Consider the following 12,706-nt stretch of genomic DNA (forward strand, 5'->3'; position numbering starts at 1 on the left):
ATTATATTTCTGTATGCAACGATGTGTTAATAAATTAAGCAGCATCTGTATCAGTTCGAAATACATAATTTCAATTTAATAATTTTTGATGATTGTGATCGAAAATATTTTTTCTCGGCCGACCGTCACATTTATTAGTTGAGTTATTGTTGAGATTTACTCGGGTTACGTTAGACACATTTTTTTTAAAATTATAATTGATAATAGTTACGTCCACTATTTAGAATTTTATAGTGAGTGTTAAGTGCGTTTTTTTTTTTTTTTTTTTTTTTATAAAATAGGGGGCAAACGGACAGGAGGCTCACCTGATGTTAAGTGATACCGCCGCCCATGGACACTCTCAATGCCAGAGGGCTCGCGAGTGCGTTGCCGGCCTTTTAAGAATTTGTACGCTCTTTTCTTGAAGGACCCTAAGTCGAATTGGTTCGGAAATACTTCAGTGGGCAGCTGGTTCCACATAGCGGTGGTGCGCGGCAAAAATTGCCTTGAGAAACGCTCAGTCGTGGAACGTCGGACGTCGAGGTGATACGGGTGGAATTTTGTATTTTGCCTCGACGTCCGATGCTGAAACTCAGCTGCAGGTATTAATCCGAACAACTCCTCTGAACATTCTCCATGGTAAATGCGGTAGAAGATGCAGAGTGACCCCACATCTCTACGCAACGCCAAAGGATCGAGCCGCTCGGAGAGGGATTGGTCATCGACGATTCGAACCGCTCTTCGTTGGATACGGTCAAGTGGAAGGAGCTGGTACTGGGGAGCCCCCGCCCAGAGGTGAGAACAGTATTCCATGTGGGGCCGTATTTGCGATTTATAGAGTTGCAAGCGGTGGCCCGGAGTGAAGTACCGTCTCGCCTTGCTGAGCACACCAAGCTTTTTGGAGGCTAATTTAGCCTTTCCCTCCAAATGACCGCGAAACTGAACGTCGTTCGATAAGTCAACGCCAAGTATTCCGATGCTGGCTGTGGCTTCAAGAAGAGTGTTTTCGAAAAGAGGAGTAGCGACAAAGGGTATTTTTTTCGCGGAAAACGCGCAAACTTGTGTCTTCTTGGGGTTAAATTGGACTAGGTTTAGTCTACCCCAGTCCGAGACTCCACGTAAAAGAGTTTCGACTTCAGACACAAGTTTGTTCCGGTACTCATCGACAACTGCCCGAGAAATACCTGCCCGGCCAGTGTAAAGAGTATCCCCAGTGCTGTCGTCCGCATAGCAATGAATGTTGCTAAGTTGCAACATGTCATTGATATGCAGAAGAAACAGGGTCGGGGACAGAACACAGCCTTGTGGGACCCCAGCATTCACGGGTTTAAGGTCGGAACATGCTCCGTCGACGACGACCTTGATGCTCCGATCGGCTAGAAAGCTGGAGATCCAGTCGCATAATTTCTCAGGAAGCCCGTAGGCTGGTAGCTTCGAGAGCAGTGCTTTGTGCCACACCCGATCGAAGGCTTTCGCTATGTCCAAACTAACCGCTAGTGCCTCCCCCTTGGACTCAATTGCCTCTGCCCATCTATGAGTAAGGTATACTAGAAGGTCACCAGCTGAACGACCACGACGAAAGCCGTACTGATAATCGCTAATCAGCTGGTGGCCCTCTAGATAACTCAAGAGCTGGCCATTAATAATGGATTCCATTATTTTGGAGAACAAGGAGGTTATTGCGATTGGGCGATAGTCGGATGGATCAGTGCGATCGCCTTTTTTAGGGATCGGATGTATCGAAGCGGTCTTCCAGCACTTCGGGACAGTGCCGAGCGAGTACAGGTACCGGAAAAGGCGCGTCAGGACCGGAGCCAACTCAGGAGCACATGTACGCAGCACAATTGGAGGGATACCATCCGGCCCGCTCGACTTATGAATGTCCAAGGAAGATAGTGCTCTGCGAACAGCACGTTGCTGGAATGTGATTTCCGGCATTGAGTTATCACACCGCGAAATCGCCGGTGGTGATCTCCCCCGGTCATCCAAAGTCGAGTTGGACGCAAAGAGACAGCCCAAGAGGTCGGCCTTCTCCTTCGCAGTGTGGGCGAGCGAGTCATCCTCTCTGTGCAGCGGTGGTATCGATGGCTGACAAAAATTCCCTTGTACAGCTTTGGCGAGAGACCAGAAGGCTCGGGTCCCAGAAGGGAGTTGGGCCAATCTCTCGCCAAATCTGGCGATGTGCTCTGACTTTGCCTTAGCGATTTCCCGTTTGAAGGACCTGGAGGCTGAGTTATATGCTTTTTTATGTTCGCTGGTATTGGCATCACGAGATATCGCCGCCTCTGCCCATGCATTAAAGCATTCTCGCTTTCGACGCGATGCCGCCTTGCAAGAACGCTTAAACCAGGGCTGTGACCTGCCACCGATCGGCACCGCAGAGAATGGAATAAAAAGTTCCATGCCCTGCAGAACCACTTCGGCGACAGAGGCAGCGACGGAATCTGGAGCTTCCGACGAAAAGCACATAGGCCCCCAAGGGTAGGACGCAAAGAAAGACCGCATCCCATCCCAATCTGCTGACCGATAGTGCCAAATACGACGACAACCCGAAAAACGGGGCCGAGGAGGGCGCGTAGTAGGCACAGTACTCCGGACCACACAATGATCCGATGAACCCAATGGCGGGTCAACAGAGACTTGATAGGTCTCCGGATGTGAGGTCAGCAGAAGGTCCAACAAAGAGGGTTTATGACCATCCACATCTGGTATTCGCGTAATCGCAGGGACCATTTGTGACAGGTCGTAAGCTAAATCAAAGTCGTGAAAGGATCTTCCCGCGTGATCGGTGGTTTCCGAACCGAGCCAATCGGCATGGTGAGCGTTAAAATCGCCAAGTATCACGATTTCAGCGGTAGGAACCCCTTCGAGCAGGGAATCTGTAGCCATTTGGATGTGCTCAATGAGTCGCTCAGTTTCGGTATTTCCGCTATGGGACCTATACAGGCATGCGTAGAATCGCGGATGGTCATCGCAGTCTACGCGCAGCCAGAGGCTAGATAGGTCCCTTCCTTCAAGCGACCCGAGGCGACGAGAACAGATATCCTCTCTGACGTACACGCAAACTCCCGCCCGCGGCACAAATGAATGTTCCAATTTGTACCCCGGGTAGGAGAGGTAGGAAGTATCAGCCGGGAAGGATATCTGAGTCTCAGTAAGGAAGAATAAGGCCGGCTTCGCAGTTTCGAGGTGAAAGTGAACCGCGTTAAGATTAGAGTTGAGCCCCCTAACATTGGTAAAGTCCACTGAGAGCGTGGAAGGGGATGCCTTCGGTAAATTCTTCCGTTTGCCCCGAGATCGAAACTTATAGTTTTTTGAGCAGTTTTTGCCCACCCCAGAATACGAAGGGCAGCCTGTGCATCCACCACCGAATACTGATTGTTCCGATGATGGACGCTCAGAGGGGGATTCTCCACAGCGGAAACGTGTGGTACCCCCCTGGGGTAATCTCTGTTTAAACTGCATCTTCATATTCTGGGGGAGGGGGGAATTGATGGGCTCCGGGAGTCTCACTCACCGCACGAAACGCGAGTACAATAAGATGAACCTATTGCATCACTTCACGCCGGTTTTCTGTGAGACAGTGGTACTGCCCCGGTTGTGCCTGCCCGATTGGCTGAAGCCCGAAAGCAACAGCATGGCACTCCCACTAGGAGTTTTTGAGAACTATCGTGAGGCAAGGTATTAGCATCAGTCTAACCTCTCTTTGTTCCCAAACTAATAGAATTTCTCCAAATCCTTACGGCTGATTATTATCAGCATCACAATATTTTGTGTGCCTTTCTTCCTGGTAAGAAGATATTGTAACGAGGTATGTACTCAGGACTTATTATTCTAGTATAAGATTGTGTATGGACGGCCACCGAACTGTTCTGTGTCGAATCTGTCTGATACACGTCATCGATTTCATTTAAACAGGTAGGAAAATGATTTGAGTGTCGAAGGGCGGCGGTATCACTTAACTTTAGATGAGCCTGTACATAAAAAAATATAATTTTCTTGAAGGACCTTAATTTTAAGTGGTTAGAAAATACGTCAGCTGGTTCCACTTATAGAAGCGACGTCTAAAGTTTGATTCCTTGTCATCAACATCATATTTATTAGACACACCTGCACCCGCAAACTTTCGCCTTAATACGTTTTTTACTTAGCCTACCTTTTTAGTAGTAGTAGGAATCCTCGACCATTTGTATATCTGACGTATATTCACACAGTGTATACGTGCCAATGATAAAATAAATAAATAAAAAATCTGCGTTTACTGCACAAGACGTTAAGCGAGAGAATAGCGTGTATTTTTTCTCGATCTCCCTTTCTGACTCTCTCTCAATCGCTCACTCCCTTTTCTTAGTCAAAAACGCTGCACATCGTGACGTTTCATCCGTAAAACCTTTACACTAATGCGCCTAAAGAAGTTTCACTTTAAAAATTATCATAACTTAATCTTATTTTTTATTTGCAGGTAACGGAACCTTCCAAAAGCACTCGAAAGCGGTAAGTTATAGCGCTAACTCCTGAACTTACAATGTGATTTGACTAATTGAATATTATTGTATGGGGTTGTTAATTGTATTTTTTTCCTTCCTTTTACTATTGTACTCTTTGTTCTTCCACTCTTCTAGACAATGTTTCGCCCGGAATCAAAGCTAGGTTCACTTGACACGCTTATCTTATCGGTTGCCACAAGTTTCATGTATATAAAATTCATTTACCATTACATACAACAAATTACTCAATTATTTAGAAAAAAGGAACAAAAGAAAAGCGCTATTGTATGTTCTTTTAAAACGCCTACATTCAATTTTAAATAGAACAAGGCTTATCAATTTCTTTTTAAGCCCACGCTTTGTATATGAATAAGCTGTGCGCAATAATCGGTAATGATTTTCAACACACAAATGCAGTATTTACAGTGTAAAACTACAATAATAATAATTAAAAATGGATTAATAGAAAGTTAAAACAAAATTTTAATAGTTTGGTCCCTGTGGCAGTGTACCTTTAATGCTGGCAGCATTTCCTCGCTGTACTGCGATACTTATTCGTTGAGCTAGGAGAGCACCAGCTCTGGGGTCAGCGTTATTGCTCGTCCGAGGGAGGTGAGACGGAGTTAATATTAAAATAAAAAAATAATGATTAAAAATACATTATATCACCACATCAAGTAAACAAATATAAAAAAACAGTTGACAATTTGATTTAGTAAAATAAATACTGCCTCCGAGGCTGGTCAACAATTTTACATAAACAATATCATTACCATACACTTTAGCAACTTGTATGTTTCTAAGTCCAGAGCCGATTAACAAAACGATACGATAAATTAGAAATATCGTCTCTTTAAAAAGTAAGCGACTATGAATTGTGTATTGCTTATATGGTAACATACATAACCGTGAATTGAAAAGCTTCTCTTTTATCGATCGGTCTGTTAAATTTGACGAATATTTAAATTATCCTAATCCTTCGGATTGTTTTGTATGACTCAATATTTAGCGATATAAACAGTGGCGGAGAGTTTCTTGCCAGTTCTTGCTCGCAAATGTAAATTTAGAATTTATGTAACTTCTTTTCTGACGTTCATAAGATTTTGATTTTGAGTTTGGGTTTCAGTTTAAAAGTATCGGTAGCTACGTTTCATTTTGATTTTTAAGGGGAGCTTAATTATTTGGGATTATAATTTCAATTTTTAAACTTTAACAATTTCCTAGTTTCTAAAATCTATCATTTAAGTCAAAGAATTAAATATTTAATATTAAAAAGATTTACACATTGGGAATAAGAATGTTAGAAAGGCTAGGTGGGGTATGGATAAAAAAGTGCATGCGTGCAAAGTACACATGTTGAAGTGAAACTTCTTTGTAAATTAATTATTACTAATGTAAAAGCCCCAATAGATGATCATGTACCAGTAAAGGATCCCTCCATGTATTTGTATATCTATATTCACACTGTTAACACTGTATATGTGCTAATGATAATATAAATTAATAAAAAAATCTGTGTTTACTGCACAAGAAACAAGAAACGTTATGCGACAGAATTGCCATCTAAAGTACTAATATTTAACTGCTAAACGAATACATCAAGCAATAGCGTGTATTTTTTCTCGAGCTGCCTCTCTTTTCTCACTCTCTTTCAATCGGTGTCAATCGCTCTCTGTATATCTTCGTGACGTTTCATCCGTAAACAATTTACCCTCATGCGCCTAAAGAAGATTCACTTCAAAAAAGGTTGGGAAATACTGATCTAAAGCACATCCTTTGTAAATATTTAAAATAACTTATAAGTTCTTATTGGTATGCAAGCCACGGTTCCCGAGATGCGTGAACGCCTATGACGTGTCAAAAAAGTATCTAGACACACAAAATACATTTATCATAAAGACTTGCTTACATCTAACACAACAATATAGACTTTATCTGGAATATGTAAAGTTGAAAGTCCTGTGAATAGTTACATTCAGAAGCAAAACTAGTTGGTAGACATCGGGGTCACGCACTGTCAAGCCTAACATATCATAAACTTAATGATTTTATTACAATTGTAAGCTTTATACCCGCGAGAGAAGGTATATTTTACAATGACAACGTTGAGGTGACATAAAATGCGTACATTGTTAAGAGTTTTCAAAGGAAAAGTGAATAAATGTCATACATATGATTTTAATAATCCTCATACTTAGAATCGATTTTATATGACATTTATTTGCCACACGATCCCAACCTATACAGATAGTATCAAAACTATAAATGATATATATTTTTATCACTTTTATTTAACATGAAAATTCTCAAAATATTTATTAGGAGAAATGGAATTGAATAATCGTTAAGTTGTTTAATTTATTTCTATTAATTTTCTCGCTCACGCGCTCGCAAGTGCGTTGCCGGCCTTTTAAGAATTGGTTCGTTCTTTTCTTGAAGGATCCTAAGTCGAATTGGTTCGGAAATACTTCAGTGGGCACCTGGTGTGTCCATCAACACTACTTACAGTCTATTAAAAAGTCACTCAGTTCTTTTACACAATTTTTTCACTAACCACTGTTTAGCACTTTACACTAACGTAACTTACACTATATATATCGTCTCACATTATACAGTATTTTTAAAGAAATCCTATTATCCAACTTCAAAGTACTTTATATTAGAAAAACAGGTCTTCGACGTTTACGTTAATGTATGGAATTACTTAAACCGGTTTTTAGCAACTTTCATATGTAATTCGATATATTAAATAACATCTAATATATAAATTAGCTAGTAGATAAAACTTTCAAACGTTGTTTTATTTTTAACGAAATATTACAGATTAGACCAATACAGAAACTATTACCATTTATATCACACACAAAACAATGCACAGAAAAAGAAGGATATTTGAGGCAGCTTTTGCCGTGGAGCACCAATAGTGGTTCGACTTAGAGTCCTTTATAAGCATATATCAATAATAGAGTGTACCTATTAAAAAAACGGTAATGCATTCGCGAGCCCTCTGACATTAACAGTGTCCATGGGCGGCGGTATCTCTTAACACCAGATAAGCCTCCTGCTCTGTTTTTATTTTATATAAAACCACACAATATTAAAAAGTAATAAATAGTCATTTCCTAACCTCACCGTTCTGGGCTGAGAGACCCGTTTGTCTAAGAACGTGGCCAGTTAGCCAGAAGACGTCAACCAAAAATGCCAGCCTAAAGTTGTAGCTGTCACCACAAAAAATAATTATGAAAGATCTATTTTTAACCGCATCGTGCATTCCACCTACGATAAATAACCAGACACTTAATCATTTAGTTAAACACAACACACCCACTCAATCATCATCAAGAAATCAAGTTTGTGCTAAAGAAATTGAAATAAAAACGACAGTTGACTAATATGGGTCGTTACGGCCGTATCGGGTCTAGAAGGGTTAAATAGTGATGTGCTATTGTATGTTTTGCATCGATAAATTATAGATTTTATCCAATTTGTCATAAACTATATTTATTACCTTTAAACATTCAAGACTAGATAGAGTATAGTATATAATTTTAAATAAAAATTATGCTGACGATAGACCGTAGAATATGATATAATTTACAAATGTTGAATATACAGTTTAAATTTGTTATACATTTTTACTCGATACCCTAAATTCGAAATCAGATCGGAAGTCCTTCACGGGTAAAAGCTTCCTCCAATTTTTCCAAATATCTATCTATGGCTTTCTTTCTTGCTACTATATCTTCTATCGACCTTTTTTTAGAGCGCCCACTTCTCCTTCTTTGCCTTGCCACTTCTGTTTTAGGGCATAATGTAAGTCATTTATAGCTTCCATTGCATACTTATATTAGAACGAATACTAATAATATTGTCGGGTATAATACTTCTTCAAAAATATACAATATACTGAAATAGTTCTTATCACTACTGTTATGTGTAATAATTAAGTACTCTGCTATATATAAATACAGGAACTCTTAAAAGTAAATAAGTTTAAACTTATAAAAAAAGTTTTATCGACAATTGCATGCATCACTAACAACGTTTAGACTGATGTTAATACACTTGGACATAGTTCAATAGACAGGAAAGTTACAGTGTAAGCTTTTTATTATTTTTTAAAGGTCAGAATATTCATGATTCCTTAATAACAGCAATGTCCAGAGAGTATTTAAAATTATACCTTGTTTTGTGTTGAAAATAAAATGTTTTTTTTTACTTATCATGTAGTAGCTATATATATCCCCTGTATATTTATTATTTATGTTACAGCTTATGTAACAGGGGGCAAATGAACAGTACGCTCTTTTCTTGAAGGACCCTAAGTCGAAGAAATGCTAAGTTCTGAAACGTCGAGGTTATAGGTGTGGTAATTCGTATTCTGCCTTGACGTCTGATGCTGAAACTCAGCTGCCGGTAGTAATCCGAACAACTCGTCTCATGGTAAATGTGGTAGTTGATGCAGAGGGAGCAAATTTTGTTGATATTGATAGTGCTTTAAAAAAACATCAGCTAAATCTACGCAAATAATGTTATTATCTATCTATAGGAGCACTCCGCAAGTGTATTATAGATTTAGAATAAGTGCAATATCACCTGATGTGTGTATACCAATACATAAAGTATTAATCGTTCTTATATTAGCATAAAACTTTATAAGTCACACACATCTCAATAACTTATCACAAATTATCGTAGACATTAATATCGACACTCGGGACTATCGATAGAAAACGATAGTCGTACATCACTAGGGATTCTTTAGATTAACACTAATGCGTTTTGAGGTTTTGCGGGATAAAAGTCCTTACAATGTAAGCTGTTTTAACTTTAGTCCACAAGTACTTGGATAGTTTTTGCTTGACTAACTTTGGGATATATTTACGGGCAAACATTTTGTTTATTAAGTATGTATTTAAATTTACATTTCCTGGGCTAAGACAACCTCAATTTAAAAAAAATGGTTCAAACTTTCAGTCTTTCCGGGCTTTAGAATTTCTATCTATCTTAGCAAGAGCTTAAAAGTAATCTCAATTGGATTTTTAAATTTACTACACTGTTGAAAATACTGTTGTAATCTTTATGACTAAGCTCAGTAATTTAGTTATTTTTTTTCACGTTGACGTCATGTTACATAAAAAAAGTACGCACTCCAGACTCAGGTCTGAAGTGCGTTGCTGGCCTTTTGAGAATTGGTACCTACTCTCTAATTGATCTTCTAAATCTCGAATTGGTCAACAAAAAAGTCTCGTCTCCCACTACAAGCAAGTTTAGTTGATTGAAAGATTATAAAAGAAAAAAATATCATCGGGAAGCCCGACAGAAGCGATAACTTAAACTAATCAACATATTTTTTTTCAATTCAATAATAATTTTGTTTAAACATAAATCTACATATATATTAAATAGAAACTAATATTTTTTTTATATCTTTGGGCAGCTTTTTCGATGAAGCAAATTAAAGTCAATCAATATTCACACAAGCTCGAAGACCATACAAAGACTTCCTATTATATCATGGGAACTAGAAATGCTATCTCCACATTAAAATGCTACGCGTCGTGCCTCGCACAATACTCCTGCGCATGACTGCCGTCGTCATGACAATATTCACATACATTGAACTTAAAATTATTAAAAAAACGCATTTATTATTACAATTCAATAGAATAAAATTTAAAAGGCTCCCGTGTTTTTTTTATGTAATAAAACGGACACCTAATGTTAATGTGATACCGCCGCCCATAGACACTAACATTGACAGAAGACTCGTTAATGCGTTGCCGGCCTTTCAAGAATACGCTCATTTCTTGAAACTTCATTGGGCAGCTGGTTCTACATATTAGTGTTGCGTAGCACTACTGCCTTAACAAACGCTCAGTTCTAGAACCACAGACGTCGAGAAGATAAAATTAGTTTGCAAAACATCTGTAAGCTATTTAGTATTTTAACCAACACTTAATTAATAATTTCTTTGGAAAAACAAATTAATTAAAGTTAAAGCATAATAAAATGCTTCGAAATATTAAAATAAACCTGAATTCTTCGAGTACTCTCTTGGGATTACGGTAAAAAATATGCAAATTGCAATGGAAAAATAAATATTTTTAAATGTATCTAGAATTTCAAATCATAGAGCTGTAGATATATCAGACTACTATTTATGCCTTTACGTGTTTAAGCTATCGCGGAATCTAAAAATAGTATTCATTTAGGAAACAAAACGGATACATCTCTAAAAGTAAAACAAAAATAAAACATAAAATGAACACATTGAATATATTCACAAAAAGTTTTACTACAATATACAAAGCAGAACAATACAAAACATAACAGCAGAATAAAAATAATAAAAATATAAATCAGGAAATCGACGAACATACTAATAAAGAAGAAAGATACAAGGTTTAGGACTTTAATAGTTGTTTTAAGATTTTGTTAAATGAAGCAGTAGAGGAGTACGAAAAAAGACCTATATTAGTAGCAGGATCCAAAGTATAACAGATCCTGTGAAGAGGCTCGCGGTACCCAATGTTGGTAGTCGGGAGGTTAAAGGTTCTGTTCGAGCATACAGATCTGGCAGGAACATTGAATGTTATGAGTTATTAAGATAATCTATAGCGCGAAATCACCAAGACTATATCCCACATACACACACATACGTAAATACCATTACTCAACCTAATTAGGTATTACTCATAGTATTGTCTTTTGTTAACATAGCTTTTACACATTAATAAAACACTTTTTAAACGGATTGAAGCTATGTATAATTATATTTTGTAGAGAAAGTTGTGTTATTTGTATTTAATAAATACAGCTTATATTATAATAATTCTCTTCAGCTGTAATACTTTTGACATTCAACACCTTTTGTATTCAGTCACCGTGACCACGCACGCTGGAAAGCACGCGAAACGTCGGAAAAAAATTTAAATGTAAAATTATGTAAATAATTATAAATTTATAATAATAATACATAGCTTCAATCCGTTTAAAAAGTGTTTTCTTAATAGGTATTACTCAATCAAATGTATTTATATATAATAATATTTATTTTCTTTTTGTTCCCTTTTTAACCTTTTTGTTTATGTAGCAGCCGACTAGCTTAGTTAGCCGTTCAATCAATAGCCTAGCCTCTTTACTAAACAGCGCTGTTTAACTAGCCGCGCCTAATGCCTCACCCATTCGATAGTATGACCATGTGACAGAGATGAAAAAGATGAAACATCTCTGTCAATTAGTGTCACTAGTCACTACATTCTTTCATACTATTTTTCCTAAAACTTTGGAAAACATCAAATTTGTTTTATTGACAGTTTGGTGGCAGAAAGTGTATCCAAATTGAAATTAACAGGCTTGGCAAGTAATGTCATCGATCCAAGTCATTTGCCTAGCAGTTTGATCAAATGGCTGTATCATTCAGGCTGCTAGTTAAACGGCGCGTTTATACATATATATTATACATGCCATCTTTAGTATAATTGTTAATGTTAGATGTAGAATTACGAAATAAATAACTATACGATGTTATTTAAAACGGTATACTTCAAGCGTATAATGTATTTATTATGTAACAACTCTAATAAATTTCTTATAGTTGTTTAACGAAACAGTCATTATGATGCAATCAAATATTTTAAAAAATGTCCTCATTCGAGATTGTTATGGATTGAAAACATTTGTTCTTAAACAACAGACAACATAATTACCTAAATTGAGCAGTCTGCGATATCATACCTGATGTTCGAGCCCCGACTGTACTTTCTTTCGATGTGCGCACAGGAGGCTGATCACCTACTTGCCTATGACAAATGCTCATTAAACTGATTCAAAAATGATGATGAGTGTTTTTTTTTAAATTATCAATATTATTACATTTAGTCTCGCATAAAATTGGAATAATTTCAATTCTTAATCGATTCAAAACACATTAAAATCCATTATTATCGTTTACACGCACGTAACAAAAAACAATCGTATCATGCGGTCAGGCTCTAATTGATATCTAAGTCGATTTTACACAAGACTAGCTTCACCGTATAACTATTCGTATTAGCAAATTAGAATTTCTGTGGAAACGAAATAAACACACCTTAGTCTAAAGAAAGTCTTGATGATGAGTTCTTCAAAAACTCGGGTTTCTTTGTACCTATGGTATGTGTTACCAATATTGTTTGCGATACCACGGGCCAGAACTCTGTTGCTTACTGAATGTTGTCTACGACAGTATCGACATA

The 12,706-nt window shown here is 37.6% G+C and overlaps 1 protein-coding gene across 3 annotated transcripts in view; it reads left to right on the forward strand.

Moving 5' to 3' along the window:
* Positions 1-12,706, forward strand: part of LOC123711147 — a 100,855-nt gene that overhangs the window by 40,717 nt on the left and 47,432 nt on the right. For 2 of the 3 annotated variants that reach the window (XM_045663574.1, XM_045663576.1), the window contains exon 3: positions 4,442-4,473. The exons of the other annotated variant lie outside the window; for it this stretch is intronic. The gene's annotated coding sequence lies outside the window, so the exon portion shown is untranslated. The remainder of the gene's footprint in view (positions 1-4,441; positions 4,474-12,706) is intronic. 3 annotated transcript variants of the gene reach the window in all.

This window comes from Pieris brassicae, chromosome 6 (genome assembly GCF_905147105.1).
Source record: "Pieris brassicae chromosome 6, ilPieBrab1.1, whole genome shotgun sequence".
In the NCBI taxonomy this organism is placed as follows: domain Eukaryota; kingdom Metazoa; phylum Arthropoda; class Insecta; order Lepidoptera; family Pieridae; genus Pieris; species Pieris brassicae.